Source organism: Equus caballus, chromosome X (genome assembly GCF_041296265.1).
Source record: "Equus caballus isolate H_3958 breed thoroughbred chromosome X, TB-T2T, whole genome shotgun sequence".
NCBI lineage: Eukaryota > Metazoa > Chordata > Mammalia > Perissodactyla > Equidae > Equus > Equus caballus.
Genome location: NC_091715.1, coordinates 103,006,088 through 103,025,954, shown reverse-complemented (window position 1 = coordinate 103,025,954; position 19,867 = coordinate 103,006,088). Strand labels below are relative to the sequence as shown.

The 19,867-nt window shown below is 38.8% G+C and overlaps 1 long non-coding RNA gene and 1 pseudogene across 1 annotated transcript in view; both read left to right on the top strand.

Annotated features, from left to right (window-relative positions):
• Positions 1 to 16,453, top strand: part of LOC138922017 (uncharacterized) — a 40,584-nt gene extending 24,131 nt beyond the window's left edge. Inside the window, exon 2 of the long non-coding RNA XR_011435103.1 lies at positions 14,965 to 16,453. This is a non-coding gene — a long non-coding RNA (uncharacterized lncRNA). The remainder of the gene's footprint in view (positions 1 to 14,964) is intronic.
• Positions 648 to 2,313, top strand: LOC111771571 (macrophage migration inhibitory factor pseudogene; annotated as a pseudogene).
• Positions 16,454 to 19,867: the final 3,414 nt, after the last annotated feature.

Genomic DNA, 19,867 nt, shown 5'->3' with positions numbered 1-19,867 from the left:
CCTTGTATTTCCACTAGCAGCAATGGCTCAGTATTTGCTAATTCACTGCTTGTGATGACTTTATTGAACATAACTACCACATATAATGAGAATTGGCGTGTGTGTATATATATGTTTTGGAGTATTTAATGCAAATTGCAGGCATCCTTAACATTACCTTTGTAAATATTTTACTATGTATGTCCAGCACATCGGTTCTCCAAGTGTGGTCTGAGGACTCCGGGGATACCTGACGACCCTTTCAAAGAGTCTGGGAAATCCTCCTTTATCCAGCTACCTATCTCCATAAGATTGGATTTTCTTCATATACTTCAACCAAAACAACCACACATACAACTACAACCATATCATAATGCAGAAGTAAATATGAGCACCCAGCTGTCTTGTATTAAGGCAGACATTAAAGAGATTTTCAAAAATATAAAACATCTCTAAATTATTTTTTGTTTTGGAAAATAGTTATTTTAATAAAATAAGTTATTTATGTTAATGTGTTTATTGTTATTTTAAATGAATTAATAAATATTTTTAGATATTTTCAGTTTTGATTTCCAATACAGTAAATATTGATAGATCTATAACCTACATAAACAAGCTCTCTTTAGGGTCTAAAAAATATTAATTTTTTTTACCATGTGCATGTAATTTTATTTTAAAACATATCATAAAAATAACTGTCAGCATTTTGAAAAGAAGCACTAGTGTACCTCCTTTGAGCACATTTGCAAAACTTGCAAAAGGAAGAATTTTTTTTGTCTTTTTAAATTTTTTCCAGCTTTATTGAGATATTATAGACATATAACCTATCTAAGTCTAAGGTGTACGATGTGACAATTTGATAGACATATATATTGCGAAATGCTAGAAAGGAGGAGGAATTTTTAAACTATTCCGGGGGCCGCAGCCAGCATGGAGGACGGTACCTGGCGGCGGTTGCGTAGCTCAGGTTTCAGGGCTGCGGCCGTGCGTGCGTGTGGCCAGCGTGTCGCTTGGTTCCTGTGCGCCAGACCCATCGTTCCTCCGCCATCATGCCAATGGTGGCGGTGGACACCCACGTGCCCCGCGTCTCCGTGCTGGATGAGTTCCTCTGCGAGTTCACCCAGCAGCTGGTGCAGGCCATAGGCAAGCCGGCACGGTCCATCACGGTGCGTGTGGTCCGGGCCAGATCATGGCCTTCGGCGGCTTGAGCGCCGTGCGCGCCCTGCAACCTGCATAGCATCAGCAAGATCCGAGATGCTCAGACCGCTCCTTCAGCAAGCTGCTGTACGGCCGGCTGGCCGAGTACCTGCGTGTCAGCCCAAAAGGATCTACATCCAATACTACGACATAAATTCAGCCAATATGGGCTAGAACGGCTCTACCGTCACCTGAGGGCCACGCCACCCCAATGCCACTGCACCAGGCCCCACCGCCTGCAGTATTCTGCCCGCCCAGCCTCCATCGACTCCCACCTCCCTGTTGGGAGAAATGAATTGTTTGCAGACTAAATAAATAAATAGATAAATAAATAAATAAACTACTCCAGCTCTGCATGGAAAGTGACTAACACAGAAAGACCAGTTCTACTCATTGAATTTGCTAAGGCTACATTTGTGCAAATCTGGAATCCCACACTAGCTTTAACTTTTTATTTTTGAATAATTGTAGACTCACAGAAAGTTGAAAAAGCAATACATACAGTCCTATGTATCTGTCGCCAAGCCTCCCTCGATGGTGGAAATTGTAGTACAATATCAATATCAAATCCTGGAAATTGATATTGGGACAATATTGTTAACTGGACTGCAGACCTTATTCAGTTTTCATCATTTTTTACATGCATTCATTTGTGTGTGTGTATGTGTAGTTCTATACAGCTTTGTCCCATATATACATTCGTGTAACCATTACTACAGTTAAGATATAAAACTGTTCAATTATCTCAAAAGTGCTCTCTTTTGCTACCCCTTAATTTTTGTACCCCTCTGCTCATCCTTGTACCCTGGCAATGATTCATCTGTTCCCAATCTCTCTGTTTCTGGCATTTTGAGAATGTTATGTAAATGGAATCCTATACTACATAACCTTTTGGGAATTGACTTTTTCACTAGTGAAATGCCCTTGAGGTCCATCTGGGTGGTCGTGTGTATTAATAGTTCCTTTTTATTGCTGAATAGTATTTCATTAGATGGATATACCAGAGTTTGCTTATTCAGTCACTAATTAAAAGACTTTTGGCTTTGCTATTATGAATAAAGCTGCTATGAATATTCACAGACAGGTTTTTGTGTGAAAATGTTTCCATCTCTCTGGGATAAATGCCCAAGAGGCTACTTGCGAGGTCATGCGATAAATGCATGTTTAGTTTTATAAGAAACTGCCAGAATCGTTTCCAGAGCCTTACCATTTTACATTTCCACCAGCAATGTATGAAAAATCCCATTTCCCACATCTTTGGTATTACTCTTTTATGTTTTAGCCCTTCTAATGGGTGTACAGTGGTAGCTTATTGTTATTTTAGTTTGCATTTCCCTGATGGCTAATGATGTTGAACATATTTTCATGTGCTGCTTTGCCATCTGTATATCCTCTTTGGTGAAATTCTGTTCATGTCTTATGCTTATTTTCTACTTGGATCATTTGTTTATTACTGTTGAATTCTGAGAGTTCTTTATATATGCTAGATACCAATCCATTGTTGGATGTGTGGTTTGTAAGTATTTTCTCCCAGTCTGTAGCTTGTCTTTTCATCCTCTTAGTAGGGTCGGTTATAGCACGAGTGTTTAATTTTGGTGAAGTCCAGTTATAATGATTTTTCTTTTATGTATGTCATTTTTTTTGGCAACTTGCCAAAGAACTTTTTGGCAAGGTCTAGGTCCCAAAGGTTTCTCTTATGTTTTCTGCTAAAAGTTTCGTAGTTTTGCATTTTACACTTAAGTCCATGATTCCTTTTCAGTTAATTTTTGTATCCAGTGTGTGGTTCAGGTTGAAGTTAATTTTTTTCCCTATGCATGTTCAATTCTTCAAGCACTGTTTTTTGAAAAAGCTAGTCTATTGAATTTTTTTTACATCTTTGTCAAAAATCAGTGTTGCTCTGTTTCTGGGTTCTCTATTTGTTTCCTTTGATCCGTGTCTATTATTCCTCTGATATCACACTGTCTCTATTTACTGTAGCTATATAATAAGTCTTATCATTGGATAGAGTGATTCTCCCCAGTTTATCCTTCTTTTCCAAAATTGTTTTAGCTATCATAGTTACTTTGCTTTTCCTCATAAATTTTAGAATAAGCTTTTCTATATCTATGAAAAATCTTGCTGAGATTTTGATAGTAATTGTGTTAAACCTATAGATCACTTTGGGGAGAATTGACATCTTTACTATACTGAGTCTTCTGATCAATGAAAACTGTATGTCTCTCCATTCATTTAGATATTTGCTTGCTTGCTCGCATCTGTGTTTTACAAAGGAGGATATACCTGTGAAATGAGAGGATAGGTAGATTCTCAGTGATTTCATCTTGCTCTGTGAACTCTGCAGCCTCAGTTCCCTCATTTGTGGTGACAACTCCCTTATAAAGTCATTGTGAAGATTTAGAGATGCTACAGGTCTGAGTCCTGCTTCTGCCATGTTTACTTTCCTCCATTTTTTTTTTTTTTTTGGCTGGGAAAGATTCACTCTGAACTGGCATCTGTTGTCAATCTTCCTCTCTTTTCTTTTCCTGGGAAAGATTTGCCCTCAGCTAACATCTGCTGCCAATCTTCCTCCCTCTCTTTTTTTCCTTCCCAAAGCCCCAGTACATAGTTGTATATTCTAGTTGTAAGTCCTTCTGGTTCTTCTATGTGAGCTGCCACCACATCATGGCTACTGACAGATGAGTGATGTGATTCTGTGCCCGGGAACCAAACCTGGGCTGCTGAAGCAGAGCATGCTGAACTTTAACCACTAGGCCATCAGGGCTGGCTCTTTCCTCCTTAATTTCCTCTCTTTAGCTTTTAGGCCTCTTGAGTCCTCATCTGTGAACCCACATGCAATAATAGTGGGACTGACTTCCAAGGGGGTGTTGTGAGGAGATGCTGTGAGAATACAAATAAAGCACCGGGAAGCCTGCCTGACACAGTAGGGGCACCATAAGAAGTGGCTGTATGAATACTGTTATATGAATGTAGTGAGGTAAAACTGTAATTTCTTCCTTTCACTGAGAGTGACTGTTGATAGAAATCAAGGAGCTAGCCTAAAGACCTGCCAGCACAAAGTAGTTAGCAGGATCTTGCTGAAGGTTTGGGACAGTGGAAGATGTTCATCGCAACACAACAGACAACAGGAAAGAGAATTTCAGAACCAAGTGGCTGCTATGACCCAACATTTATAGAATAAGAACAAGAACGTGAATGTTTGTGTTTGTGTAAAAGCGCATCTGAAAGTACACACACCAGGCTGGACTGTGGGGAGTTGGGGGAACTTTCACTTTTACTGTCTTCTCTTCTGTCTTTGAAAGCTGTTTCGTTATTAAAATGAGCATTTGCTAAACTAAACAATGTAAAATAATTTTTTAAAAGGCCAACCAATAAAAAATTTAACCAATCAGCAAATTACACAAAAGAGTCTCAGGATAGTTTCACTCAAACTTCTTTTTCATTCAGCCTTCTGCTTGGCCCTTGGGCTCCCTCGCCTCCTTGGCTTAGCAGCTCCCATCCTCCAGAGTTCCTTCTGCAGAGAAGTTTTGCTGCTGTTTTCCTCTAGGCTCTGGCCATCTCAGCTGGGTCCACAGAGCCTCACTCACCTCCCCAGCTAAGTAGGCATCCCTGCAGGTGTGTTCTTAACCCAAAGACAATTCCCGTTCTGAAGGGGATTACTGGGTTAGCTCTTACAAGATTTTGTTCTCTCTCCCTTCACATGGGTAAAGTAACCTAAGGCTACTGAGTTTAATGAAATTCCCTGTGAAGAGGCTAAGAGGGAGGACTTAGGTAATCTGTCGTCAAGGCTGTTCAGAATTGGAGGAGAAGCATTTGGTGCAGTTATGATAGTATTCTATGGCACAGAACTTACAATGCACCAGGCACTCTTTTAAAGAAAGTGCAAATGTTCTCTCATTTAATTCTCACCACAATTGTATGAAGGACTTCCTGTTATTGCCTCATTTTACCAAGGAGGAAGCTGAAGCACAGAGAGGTTAACTACCTCGCCCAAGTTCACATAGCTTGTAAGGGAAGGAGCCAGAGTTTCAAGAATGCCCATATCCAGTTCCTCCTCTCTCTATCCAACCGCCCAAACCCTCCACAGGCAACCTGACTGGCCACTTTTACGCAACGTACAGTATTCAGATTGGAATCACAATATCACTTCTTGAAGAACTCAACCAGTGCCTGACTCTCAAAAGCTAGATTGAGGAACATGGCTTAGTTGGTACAATGTATTAAAATGTCCTGTTGGAAACCAATTAATTTGTGATTACCTTCTTTTTCATCAATATGTTATTGAGGGTATAAAAGAAGGATTTAGGGCAGCCAAACAAAGAAGGGAGTGATGTGGTCTTATTCCATAAGAAGTGAGTGAGATTAGCCTTTTCGTAGTTGAGTACCTCAAGATGTGCTATTCGGCTAAGGTGAAGGTATAGTGGTTGGGGCTGTGGATCTAGAAGTTTACAGAAGCCTGTGTTCATCTTGAGACATTCTACCATTGGTCTTCAGCTAGAGAAGTGCCTACATCTGCTGGAAATGGATAATAAAACGTGTAGAACTGGATAATAATGAAAAATCTGCTTCTCAGCCAAGCTTTTATAATGCACCTGAAACAGTACTCAAAAGCAAATTTAAAGCCAAAGTGCAAATATTTAAAATGAAGAAAGACTGAAACTGTATGCAACAAATGTCTACTGTAATAATTTAGGTAAAGTACAAGAGAGGCTCTAATAGAGATAAGAGTAGAAATCAAATGAAGTAGAAGAAAAGAAACAATAGAAAAGTCAGTTAAACCAAAAGTAAATTTCTCCGAAAGACTAGTAAGCAACCTCTGGAAAATTTGACCCAGAATAAAGAGAAATGCACAAATTAAAAAAAAATTGAATGTGTTCTTACTGCCATTGAATTGTACACTTTAAAATGGTTAAAAGAGTGAACTTTATGTTATATGAATTTTACTCCAATAAAAAATATTTGGCGGGGCCGGCCCGGTGGCACAGCGGTTAAGCTCGCACGTTCCGCTTCTCGGCGGCCCAGGGTTCGCTGGTTCAGATCCCGGGTGCGGACATGGCACTGCTTGGCACGCCATGTTGTGGTAGGCATCCCACATATAAAGTAGAGGAAGATGGGCACGGATGTTAGCTCAGAGCCAGGCTTCCTCAGCAAAAAGAGGAGGATTGGCAGTAGTTAGCTCAGGGCTAATCTTCCTCAAAAAAAAAAATTTGGAATGAAAAAGGGGAGATATAACTATATTTAGAGTACAGAAGAATCAAACTATTTGGTATATCTAGTAATTACATTAAAATACCCCATTAAAAAAGTGTCGGAGATTCCAGATGAAACTAGCTATGCAAAATGTTGACAATTCTTGAAGCTGGATGATGGGAGCATGGGGGTTCATTATGCTGTTCTCTGTACTTTTGTGTGTTTGAAAAGTTCCATTAAAAAAGTTAAAAAACAAACTCCCAAATCATTTGAAAATTGAAGTAATTTGGTGATTTCTTAGAACTGAACTGACCTTTAAATATTACATATCAAAGTCTCTACTAATGCAGAGTTAAAGGGTATTACAAGCACATTAAGAAATGAGGAAAGACCCTGAGTATGAGCCAGTGCTACCAAAGTAGGTCATGCCATGGGCCACCTCCGTCTCCGGTTCCTGTGGGACATAGTCCTTCATTCAGCAACTCTCCTTCTAGGAATGTATCCTCAGGAAATATTTGGCCACATGTGCAAATCTGTATGTGAATGAGGATGCTCTTTCAGCAGGTTGATAACAGTGAAACATTGGAAACAAGGATATATAAGGAAGCTGATTCAATAAATCATGGTTATAAGCAAATAATTGGTTATAATGCAGATTTGAAAATCTATTTTAACTCATTGGACCTCTTTTTCCTTGTTTGTAAATGGAGAAAGCTGAAGGACGATAGAAAAAAGAGGTTGTACTCCTCAACTAGTTTTATGAGGCCAGCAAATCCTTGATACCATAATCTGACAAGAACATTACAAGAAAGGAAAATTACAGGCTAATATCTCCTATGTACCTAAATACAAAAATCCTAAACAAAATATCAGGAAATTGAATCCCCCTAGCAATATATAGCAGTTATAATAAATCAAGACCAAATTGGATTTATTCTAAGAATGCTTGATTGGTTTATTATTAGAAAACCAAACAATATAATTTAATGTGTTGAGACAAAAATAAAAAATATATATATAATTGTCTTAATAGATACAGAAAAGGCACTCAATAAAATTAAATATCCATTGAAGATTTTAAAAACTTTAGTACATTTGGGGTGGCAGGAAACATCTTTAATCTGATAAATGATATACGAAAAACCTGTAGCCATACTTAATGCTGAATTGTTAAAAGTGGTCCTATTAAGTTCAGGAATAAGACAAGGATGTCCTCCCTCACCACTTGTTGTACTCTAGGTCCCAGCCAGTACAGTAAGGCAAGAAAAAGAAATAAGATGCACATAGATTGGAAAAGAAGAAATAAAACTTGTTTATTTGCAGATGATATGCATGTGCATGTAGAAAATCCCAAAGAAGCTACAGATAAAAACTTCTAATTATTGAGAGCGATTAGCAAAGTCAATATATAAAATCAATATCAAAAGATCAGTTATATTTCTATATACCATCAACAAGCACTTAGAAAATGAAATTTAGGGGCTGGCCCAGTGGCATAGCAGTTAAGTTTGTGTGCTCTGCTTCAGCGGCTTGGGGTTCACTGGTTTGGATCTCGGGCGTGGACCTACACACCACTTATCAAGCCATGCTGTGGCAGGCATCCTACATATAAAGTGGAGGAAAATGGGCACAGATGTTAGCTCAGGGCCAATCTTGCTCAAAAGAAAAAAAAAAGAAATTTAAACAAATATTACATTTACAATAGTGTACAAAATCAAGTACCTTGAACTAAATTTAAATAAAATAGGTGTAAAACCTTAAGCAAAAGTTATAAAGCTTTATTGACAATACCAAGTGTTTTTGAGGATGTGGAGCAACAGGAACTCTTAAACACTGATGGTGGAAGTGGCAGTTGATATGACTTTGGTAGACAGTTTAGTAGTATCTAGAAAAGCTGTTTGGGGGATCAGAATTGGCCGCCCCAAAATGTGTCTCTTTGACTTGATTATTTTTAAGAAGAAAAGACTTTGAAAGAAACTTTGACCTTCCTCTTAACTGCCGAAAAGAATTCAAGATAGAAGGCCTGTCCCAGGACAGGCCATCATCATAAATAACTCTGGGTATGGTAGGCTGGGAGGATCCTCTCCAAGCCCATTTTTATCAAAGTTCTCTCTCGGGTCACATTGCGTATAGATGGCCCAGCAAACATTTGTTTATCAAACATTTGCTTTTCCATCTCCATGTAAATTGCCTTCCTCCCCTTTGAAGTCCCAAACCACTACCCCCAACATCCTCCTTTGTCTTTAGCTGAAGATGGTATTTAAGGTGGTGGCTTCAGGCATTCTGATGAGTGACTCAGTTTTCCCCCATGTATACATGGTTTCTCCCATGTATACATGTTATTAAGCTTCATTTTATTTTCTCTTGTTATTCTGGCTCATGTCAATTTAATCCTTAGACCAGCCAGAAGGACCTAGATGGTAGAGGAATACTTCTTCCTCCCCTTCAGTTTGATGATGAGGATGGATAAAACTTCACTGGCTGGATGCCACTTGCTCCTGGACTATGCCAGCCAAGAGATCCTGGAGACCTGACAAGAGCCAGCAGGAAGTAAGAGTTCTCACCATGTCACTCTCCCAGATCTCTCTACCTGCAGGGTTCAGTGGAAGCGAGAGTGGTGAGGTTTTTTTCCTTGTCTAAATTTAGATTAGCAAGAGAAAATATTGGTGAAGCTAGCTTCTTGGACTCAGCAACTCTAGGAAATTTGGTTTGAGTACTCCTAGTTTATTGATCCTTTCCATCCCAGAGATGGTCAGTGTTTTTCCTTGTCTCTGCCTTTGTGTCTGTGTCTTGAGAGCTTGACTTTGTGAGCTTTTTGGTCTCCACCATCTGGAGAATGCACGTACTGGTGTACATCTTGGCAGCCAGTCGAATAGAGTCTTGCATCTATGGTTAAGCCATAAAAGGCTTATTGGTTTGAGTCACTATTAAGATCCTACTCATCAATGGCCAGAAGATGGATCATTTAAATTGGTAAAACGTCTAAATTGGAAAAATTTTTAGAGAGCTCTCATCATAATTGTTTTATTGGTACCTATGAAAAGACGAAATTAAAAAGAAAATGTAAAGAAAGAATGACTAGCCTTAAGAACTTAATCAAATTTAGGATCTACCAAAACCCTGTTGGTGGAACCCTGACTCAGGCTACAATTACTGAAAAAAAAAAACACCCTTAAAGGTGTAAAGGTTGATAGGATTATAAAGGTTGGGATGTTTGAGCAAATATTACATAAAGAGGTTGTATCAACTTTGCCTGAGTGTTTTTTTGAAAATGGATGTTGTGTCTGGCTGGGAATGCTTCCTCTACCCAATATAAGACTGAGACTTGTTGATGAAATCCTAATAGAAGCTATGATTAGAGGTATAAGAGTTGATGGAATTGAGATGAAATTTTGTAGAAAAATTGATATATTTATGTGCTTCATGTGAAATGATTGCATCTCTTTTGCAGTATTATAAATTGTATTGTGGGGATAGACATTGTGTCTCACTGGGGGAAACATTCCCCCAGTATTGATATTGTAAGACAGCGTATAAATCTGCCCTTCAGACAATGACAATGTTAATTAAACATGCTAAAGGAAGTCCATAGGGTTGCCTCAGTCCACACAGTATGAGATAAAAACTGGAGGCTAATATCAGGTGCTAATAAAAGAGATAATAAAAGCCCTCCCACCAAGGTAAATTGGCCTAAGGTTAAATTGTACACTTAGAAAGAGGGCCTTTGTTAAACACTTTGTGCAGAATTTTAAAGGTTTGGCACATTGTTCTAAAGTTTTAAAGCAATAGCTGTGGAGTCTTTGTGTATGTGTGTCTGTATGTATGTTATATATGTGTGATATTTTACCTCTAGATGGTATAATTTCTAAGAGAGCTCTCTTTAATTGGCTTAAAGTAAGAAATTATATAAATTATTTCTAAATGTAATAGAAACTAAACCAAATGTTTTTCAAGTTAACATGATATAAAATAATCTTGGGTGAATGAAAGCTTGTTGAAGTTTGTGGTTTGATTAAAATAGTCATCTCTACAGGATTATCAGCATTGGATACGATGCAGACATGCAGCCTGGGTTTACTAGTCAAATAAACTCATGTTGTCCCTGTTACTAATTTGTTAGCAAAATAATAATTTAAAATGATAAGCTAATTTGGTCTAATGTCTTATGAAGTTTTCATGGGTTATCTAAACATAATTGTGGAGAGAAAATTATTTAGATATAAGAGATAAGAGTTTATAGATAATTATAAGCAATATAATGATTGCTTTTAGCAATCATTATAGTTTATGCCATGTGTACTTAAAATAACTTCCAAAATCTCTTTGGTCACTTGAAACTTTGAAGTTTTGCTAGGTTAAATTAAATAATAGAAAATTCATGGAATATCTAGGTCATTTCCAAATAAGATAAAATATTAGATATTAGTTACTAAATATAGGTTTATCTACTTTTGGCTTCTTTTTTTTTTAACATATATATTTTCTTTCTTTTTTTTTCTTAAATATTGGCACCTGAGCTAACAACTGTTGCCAATCTTTTTTTTTTTTGTCTGCTTTATCTCCCCAAATCCCCCAAGTACATAGTTGCATATCTTAGTTGCAGGTCCTTCTAGTTGTGGCATGTGGGATGCTGCCTCATCGTGGCCTGATGATCAGTGCCGTGTCCGTGCCCAGGATCCAAACCAGTGAAACCCTGGGCCGCTGAAGCAGAGTGCTCGAACTTACCCACTTGGCCACAGGGCCGGCCCCTACTTTTTGCTTCTTATTACAGAGAAACTAAAAGATGTTTTAGTTTAAGTCTATTAGTAAACGTGTCTTGTATTTAATTAAAAGATTGTACAATGAAGTAGCATGTTTCTAGAAATTATAAAAGGTATTTATAAACTTTCTAAGCCACAGAATGCTAATGTAAAAGACAGTTCGTAATTGTTTACTTCTTAGTTTTTACTTAAAAATTAAGGTTTCTAAGGGTTAGAAATTAATATATGTGATTAAAGCTACTAAAAATTAATAAGGAAAACATCTTAGTATTGAAGAAAAGCAAGATGTATGATTTCAGTAATAAAAAAGAGATATTTTTGTTAAAAAGGTTATAAAAGGTTTGTAAAAGAAAAACCTCTAAGAGTTTTGTGTATGGTCAAGTTGGCCAAGATTGAAGTGAATTTAACTAAGCAAATGTGTTTTAATATAAAAAATATGCTGATTCAAAATTAGAATTTGTTTTTTTCTCTCTCAAAAGGATAATTTTCTTAAACTTTTTGTCTGCTCTTGATAAAGAAATTATGAAAGTTTTTCTGTGAGTAATCTACCTTAAGAGTAGGGATTTTATATTTTATCAAAATAAATTTCCAAGGCAAGGGAAAACAGGATTGAAACAAAAAAAACCCCACCAGTTGGGAAAAAATATTTACAAGTTATATATCTAACACAGGGTTAATCTCCATAATATATAAAGAACTCACACAGCTCAACAACAAAAAATCAAACAACCCGATCGAAAAATGGGCAGGGGACATGAACAGACATTTCTCCAAAGAAGATATATGGGTGGCCAATAGGCACGTGAAAAGATGCTCCTCATCACTAATCATCAGGGAAATGCAAATGAAAACTACACTAAGATGTCACCTTACACCTGTTAGAATGGCAAAAATAACCAAACCAAAAAGTGACAAGTGTTGGAGAGGTTGTGGAGAAAAAGGAGCCCTCATACACTCTTGGTGGGAATGCAAACTGGTGCAGCCACTATGGAAAACAGTATGGAGATTTCTCAAAAAATTGAAAATAGAAATACCATATGACCCAGCCATCCCACAACTGGGTATCTATCCAAAGAACTTGAAATCAGCAATTCCAAAAGTCCCATGTACCCCTGTGTTCATCGCAGCATTATTTACAATAGCCAAGACATGGAAGCAACCTAAGTTCCCATCAACTGATGATTGGATAAAGAAGGTAGTGTATATATATACAATGGAATACTACTCAGCCATAAAAAGGGATAAAATCATCCCATTCACAACAGCATGGATGGACCTTGAGGGTATTATGTTAAGTGAAATAAGCCAAATAGAGAAAGACGAACTCTGTATGACTCCACTCATAGGTGGAAGTTGAACATATAGACAAAGAGAACTGATTGGTGGTTACCAAGGGAAAGGGGGCATGGGGGGAGGGCGCAAAGGGTGAAGTGGTGCACCTACAACATGACTAACAATAAGGTACAACTGAAATTTCACAAGGTTGTAAACTATCATAATCTTAATAAAAAGTTAAAAATAAATAAATAAATTTCCAATATTGTTTTCCATCAGGTCTTTAATCACAGGCACTAAAGTTTTTCTTACAGCTATTTAATTTTCTTCATTTGCCTGAAAATCTTTCTCACCGGGGTTAAATGGATAACTAAGCATTGTTTCATAGGACCTATGATTTTATGTGGGTAAATGTTATTGATATAAGTGTTTTAAAAATTATATAATATTCCTAAAATTCTGACCTGTGCTGATTATCAGTCATAATTCTAATTATTATCTTAAAGTGTTGTATGTCACAGAAATAACCAAATTTCTTTGTCAATTGCCATTTTTAAGTCTTTTTTCATTTACAGACAGTTATTTTACTCTGATGCTTTTGGAAGTATGTTTCATCTTCAGAGGGCTTCATGGAAAGGACTCTGACACTTACTCTAGAATATAGGTTTCTGATAAACTTTCAGATCATAAACTGAACTGAGTAAGAAATTACAAAAGTCTAATGGAGAAACTAAGGACTTCATGAAACTACTGATAGAAGATTAAGATTAAGAGTTGGGGGCTGGCCCTGTGGCAGAGTGGTAAAGTTCATGCACTCTGCTCCGGTGGCCCAGGGTTTCGCCAGTTCGGATCCTGAGCATGGACATGGCATCGCTCATCAAGCCATGCCGAGGCAGCATCCCACATGCCACAACTAGAAGGACTCACAACTGAAAATACTCAGCTATGTACCTGTGGGGCTTTGAGAGAAAAAGGAAAAATAAAAAATCTTTAAAAAAAAAAAGAGTTGATTACATGGGACTGAATGAACTGATGAGGATGATTATAATTTTTATGACTTTTCGTTTGAAATATTGCTGGTTTTTTTTCCTCAGGAAGATTAACCCTGAACTAACATCTGTTGCCAGTCCTCCTGATTGTTTTGTTTGAGGAAGATTAGCCCTGAGCTAACATTCGTGCCAGTCTTATTCCACTTTATATGTGGGTCACTGCCACAGCATAGCTAATGAGTGTTGTAGGTCCGTGCCCGGTATCCACACCTGTGGACCCGTGCCTCTGATGGCAAGCATGCCAATCACTCACCATGGAGCCAGCCCTTTGCTGATTTTTTTTAGTGTTTTGTTTTTTTCAAAATTAAGGAAATCTTTTTCTCTTAAGCTAACTATGATTTATAACAATTTGGTAAATTATACTTTTGTAAGCAGAATTGAAACATTTATCTTTTTCTCCTTACCTGATCCCTCCCAAATTTGGAAATCTTAATGAGTGAATATTCTTATTTTCATGGCAATATAGTTATTTGCATAAGTTCAACAAGAATCTGTTCTCCTTATGACAAGACACAATTGGAACATTGGTTATATTACCAAGGCTTTGACTGGAATGTCATAAATTTGAGAAAAACATGCATAGACTTGGATATGACCAAAACAGCTTTAAGGGACAAAAACTGACTTTATGAAACAAATAAAGCCACTTGAAAATATTGACCTGTTACCTTGCTTATAAGATTCCCAGCAGGCTTACCAGGTGAGCAAAGAATGTCACTTCCCAGGCAGGTGCAAGAACCTCAGGATATTTTGGGGACCTAGAGAAGAGAGGAATTCACCCAAATCTAAAGGTATTACAGTCAGAATCTGATGACAAGTCCTCAGCTTAACTTTCCTGGCCTGAAGAGGCCTATAAAGTTCAATCAGAGATTCCATATGAAAAATTCCAGCAAAGTGGATTTAAAAAAGCCTGTATGATCAATTGCTGTTTTTACTGTACTTATGTATATAATTGGGACAACTTTTATTGAAAGTAGACTTATTTTCCAAGCCAACTAGTCTTAATTTGGCTATCTTTGGTAAAAATGAGGGCGATTTTAAAGAGAAAAGTTATGTTTCAGTAGAAACTATAATACACAATGGTAGATATAAGATTCTAGTACTGTTGATTGTCTTTGAAGTTTTGTTTCTACCTGTAAACTGGACTGGATCCTGAATTCATGTAGTTTCCTGAAACATCTGCCTACAGATCTCCAGACTAACATTTTCAATTTTATTTTCATCATTTTCATTTGAATTGAGAACTGAAACCACCCCTGTTCCTGAAGCCCTGCAAACTGAAGCTAGGCAACTTGATATAAACTTAAGAGAACTTACCATGATATCATGCCTGTTGCCATGTAAGCTACTAAAGAGATACCTGAATGCCCAATGATATCATCAGAGACATTTCAAACTGCAAAAGATGCTTCGACCCTGACATCTAGAAGTCTTCTTGACTGTCTATCCCCTAGACTCAGAAACTGGTTTATAATTTGCTCAAACCAGTAACTTTGTTTTTCTGTTTGTTTCCATAGAAATTCTTCTTATTAAATACCTGGTTGCTGCTTACACAATATTGGCCTAACTTTGGGAGCCCACCTGCATCACTGTCTGAAATGAAGTTAACTGGACTGATCTATTATCAAGACCAAAAGACGCACTCAATGAGATGGAACAATCTACCCACTCAGCTTCTGGACTGTGAAACTTCCTAAAGTTTCAAAGGTGGGACTGTGGACAATCAGAATTGGCCACCCCAAAATATGTCTCTTTGGCTTGATTATTTTTAAGAACAAGAGACTCTGAAAGAAACTTTGACCTTCCCCCTAATTGCCTAAAAGAATTCAAAATGGAAGGTCTATCCCAGAACTGGCCATCACCATAGATAACTCTGGGTATGGTAGGCTGGGAGGATCTTCACAAAGCCCATTTTTATCAGAGTTCTTTCTTGGGTCACATTGTCTGTAGATGGCCCAGCAAACATTTGTTTATCAAACATTTGCTTTTCCATCTCCATGTAAATTGCCTTCCTCCCCTTTGAAGTCCCAAACCACTACCCTCAACATCCTCCTTTGTCTTTAGCTGAAGATGGTATTTAAGGTGATGGCTTGAGCCATTCTGATGAGTGACTCAGTTTTCCTGGGTTTCTCCCATGTATACATGTTGTTAAACTTCATTTGATTTTCTGCTGTTATTCTGGCTCATGTCAATTTAATCCTTAGACCAGCCAGAAAGACCTAGAGTGTAGAGGAATAGTTCATCCTCCCCTTCAGCTGAAAATACACATACTCTGTGAACCAGCAGTTCCACTCCTAGATATATACCCTATGCATACACATGTGCACCAGTAGACCAGAAAAAAGATGTTCGTAGCAACATTTTTCATAATTGCCCCAAACTGGAAACAGCCTAAAAGTCCATCAACAATAGAATGGATAAATAATTTCTCGTAAATTCGTAGAATGGAATGCTATAATGCAACGTTGAAAATGATGAACTAATGCTACATACATCAATGTTGAATCTCAGAAACATAGTTGTAAGGGAAATGAGCCCGATACAGAAGGATACATGCATTATAGTTCTATTTATATAAAGTTCGAAAACAGTTGTATTTGGGGATTCCTATTTGAGTCGTAAAGCTCTAATGAAAAGCAAGAAAGTAATAGCGATACTGTCATGACAGTGGTTTCTTTTAGGGGAGAGGAAAGAGGTTGTGATTGGGCAGGGGCTCACAGGTATTTCGGAAGTTCTGACAATGTTCTATTTCTTGATGTTTGTGGTAGTTTCCTTTATAATAACTTATTAAGCTGTATATTTACATTTTGTGCATTTTCTGTTTTTTTTTTTCCCCCTTAAGTAAGAATGTTTTCGAACCTGGAGATAACATTAGGATCTCGCTCAGGGTTTATTGTAAGAATGAAATGAAACCATGTAGAGCTCTTAGAATATGCCTGGCACTTTGTGAGACCTTAATAAACGTTAACTATCCAAACACAATAAAAGTTTGATGTTATTACTGTTTTTATCTGTTGCCAGTATTTCTCAGTTTGCAGTTTGTCTTTTATTTCTGTTAATGCTATCTTCTGAGTTATTGGTCTTTCCTTTATAATTTCTTTCATCACTCTTAACCATAGAAAGACTTTTCCAATCCAGAGATTTAATATTTATTTTCTTGCAGTTTTAAAAGGGGTTGCTTTTGAACATTTAATTCTTTTTATTCCTTTTGTTACCACACAAAGGGCACGACCTACTCGCCACAAGACAAAAGCCAATTGTCCAGAGGCAAGATGGTGGCAGAGAAAGGGCATTTATTAAGTGATAAGCTAGCAAATTGGAAAATGTGGGGACTAGTGTCCTAAAGAACACTCTTAAGAGGGGCACAGAATCTCAAAGCAGTTATATAGGCCAGTGGGTTATAGAGGAGAGGGTTAGGAATGTTGACCTTCTGGTGTTACAGACTGGGAGTCGCCACACCAGATCTTTCAGTTGTCATCGATAATGGATACCAACGTAGAATCTCTGTCCAGTGGTCATCACATTCCTAAGGAACTCAAAAGAACAAAGTTATTGTCTTACTGTAGCTGGGAGGTACATACATGAGTAGGGGTCATCAAATCTACAGAGCAAGTACATCTCCTGGAGGGTGCATATCCAGCTGGGTTAGTTAGTCGGGGGTCATTCAAAGTTAGAACATGGTCTCTTTTCTACAATATGGCTTCCCTTATGTGAGCCTTGTGTTGCTCCAGTATCATTTTCATAACAACAAAATATATTATTAAAGAATTAGTACACACTTGCATAAAATCTACATTTATTTCTCAAATTGATCTGGAATTCTTATTTAGTGTCATGAGAGAAAGTAAACTGATCTTTTTTCCATACAGCTAATGAAGTCCCCCTAGCACCACTTAAGTGAACAATTTGTCCATTCCCCACTGACTTCTGCTGCCCTCTTCTCTTACATATGTTAAATTCACAACCATTTGCACCTAAAGCATAGACAGGAAACAACATGGTGCTTGAATGGAATGTGATAATATGACTGAAGGGGGGCCGCTGCCTGACAGCAGAAGGTGTAGCTGCAACCAGAGGGAAAGAAAAAGAAAAGTAGAAAAGCCTCTCCTGTCAAACAAGTGTTCCTTAAATTAAGATTCCGTGCTTGTGTGTGACGCACAAGCCACTTGCTTTTATGACGTTTGGCTGATCACTTCACGGGTGTAGACCTCGGTTTCCTCCTGTCTAGTGCAGATAGGCTAGCACCTACATCACAGGATGCTGTGCACAGGAGAGCTAACCCGAGTAAGGAGCACAGGCTTAGGAGTCAGTCAGCCAGGCATCTCATCCCTGGCTCCACCACTAACTAGCTGCATGACCCAAGGTAACTTTCTGACTTTCTAGCCTGTTTCCTCATCTGAAATATGTGGCAATTAATAGTAATTAAATTAATATTAATAGCAAATTAGAAAGTAATAGTACTAGCGATCTTATGGGGTTGCTACAAGTATTAAAGAACTACTGCGTTTAAAGGGCTTAGAACAAGGGTGCCTGACACATTCTAAACTTTCGGTAAACCACAGTTGTGGTGATTTTAATTTTGATCGCCGTTATAGAAGGATCAGGAAGAGAAAGCAGATTCAGCAAAGGAGACTGAGAAGTAGCTGCCAAAAAGATCTGGAGGAGAGAAACTATGAGACAGGGATGTCATGGAAACCCAGGGAAAATAGTATCTAGAAGGAGGGAGATAATGCAAAAGAAGGTCATTCAAAGGCTACTTTCTCCTGAAAAGACTCATTTAATCTCTTGGCGACTAATGAGAATGAAGGGTGAAAGGAAGGGGAAAAACTCACATTCTTAAATGAAGGCTATCAACACAAAATTCTCTAAAAGCCTTCTTTCAGCTAACTTTCTTATTCTGATCTGAATGCCCAGGTCTCCCATGTCTTCTGAATAGGGAAAAACATATTTCCTGAGTAAAGGAAAAGCCAGTGTCACACAAAGTGAAATAAAGTCTCAAGATTGCATCATTTCGGTGAAATAAAAATTTAGACAATTTCGAGTTTACACAACAGAGAAGAGCATGGGGGAGGGCAGAAAAGGGGATGAATCACAAAACAGGTTTTCAAAGCAGGGGTCTGTACTGAACCCCCAAGCTAACTCCAGTGAAAAGGAGGGCAGTGGGAGGGGTAGTATTTACTTATTTTTCTTTTTACTCTACCTGATCCCAGAAAGAGATTATGACAGCATAAACTGCTTATCTGGGTAAATCATTCAACAAGCATTTATAGAGTAAAACTGAGAAAAAGTGAGCAGAAAGAGGAATGAGATTTTAATCTAGGACAGATGAGTGGGCAGATCCCCTCTAAGGGTAGATTCAGAGAGGGGTGAGGAGGAATAAAGGGCTGTAAACCTACAAGGGTCAGAGAATGTTGGGAGCCCCTGTGGCTTTGGGGGCCTGAGTGGATCTGCCTCCTGCCTGGGGGCAGGGGAGATGTCTCCTTTGGCTCTGGAGAGATGGAGGTGGCTGCCTGGGGCCCAGAAGTGCCCCAGAGGGATGCAAGGAGTGGGCCTTTTGAGACTTTGCTCCTGACCAGTTCTCAGCTAAAGGGTCCCAGGCAGAGGGGCCCTCCCAGTCTCCTTCTGGCCATGAGGGTTAAGGAAGTGAGGCTTCAGGCAAACATGGAATGTGGGGTGGGGGAGGGGTGATGGCAGAGCACAGGAGCCTGAGCCTACAGCCCTCCACCAAGAGAGAGTGTGGCTCCAGGGAGGGCAGGGTTGTAAGGTCAGACTGTGGAGTCTTGGATGGAGCAGGAGCAAGAAGCCAGAGAGGAGCCCGTGGGGGTGATTCTCGGAGGAGAAGCACTTAGAGGCAGGTCCTGGGTGTGTCAGCCCAGGGAAGGCTGCAGTGGGCTTCCTGCAGTGCCTGCCTTCTACCCCTCCCTCGGGGACTCAGCCTGGGGCACCCCTTTGACCCTATTGTCCCTGTTGAGCAGGCCATCAACTGCAAGCATAATTACAGCCCCAATACCCTCCTTCCCTCAAGACCACCCAGCTCAGGATTCTGTGTGCAAACTCCAGGTCTGCAATTCCTACCAGGCTACCTGTCAGTCAAGATGTGAGTGCCCTGCCAGGTCTTGGGTCGTCGTGTCCTCTCCCCCTCTCCTCCTCTCTTCCTCTCCCCTACCCATGCAGCTCTATGCTTCCTCTCCTCCACACACCATTTCCCACTGCAGCACATTCTGTCCTCTTATTTCTATTTCCTTCCTGACAAATGTCCTCAGGTCTGCATTCATTTCGCTTCACTCCCTGCCTTAAAGGAAATCATCCCTCCACCAAACTTGTCATGCTCACAAGGGTAGGAACTGATATACCTGCAAGGAACATGGAACTCTCAAGAACTGAAGTCACACGTCATTTTTTATCACCCTCCAATCTGAG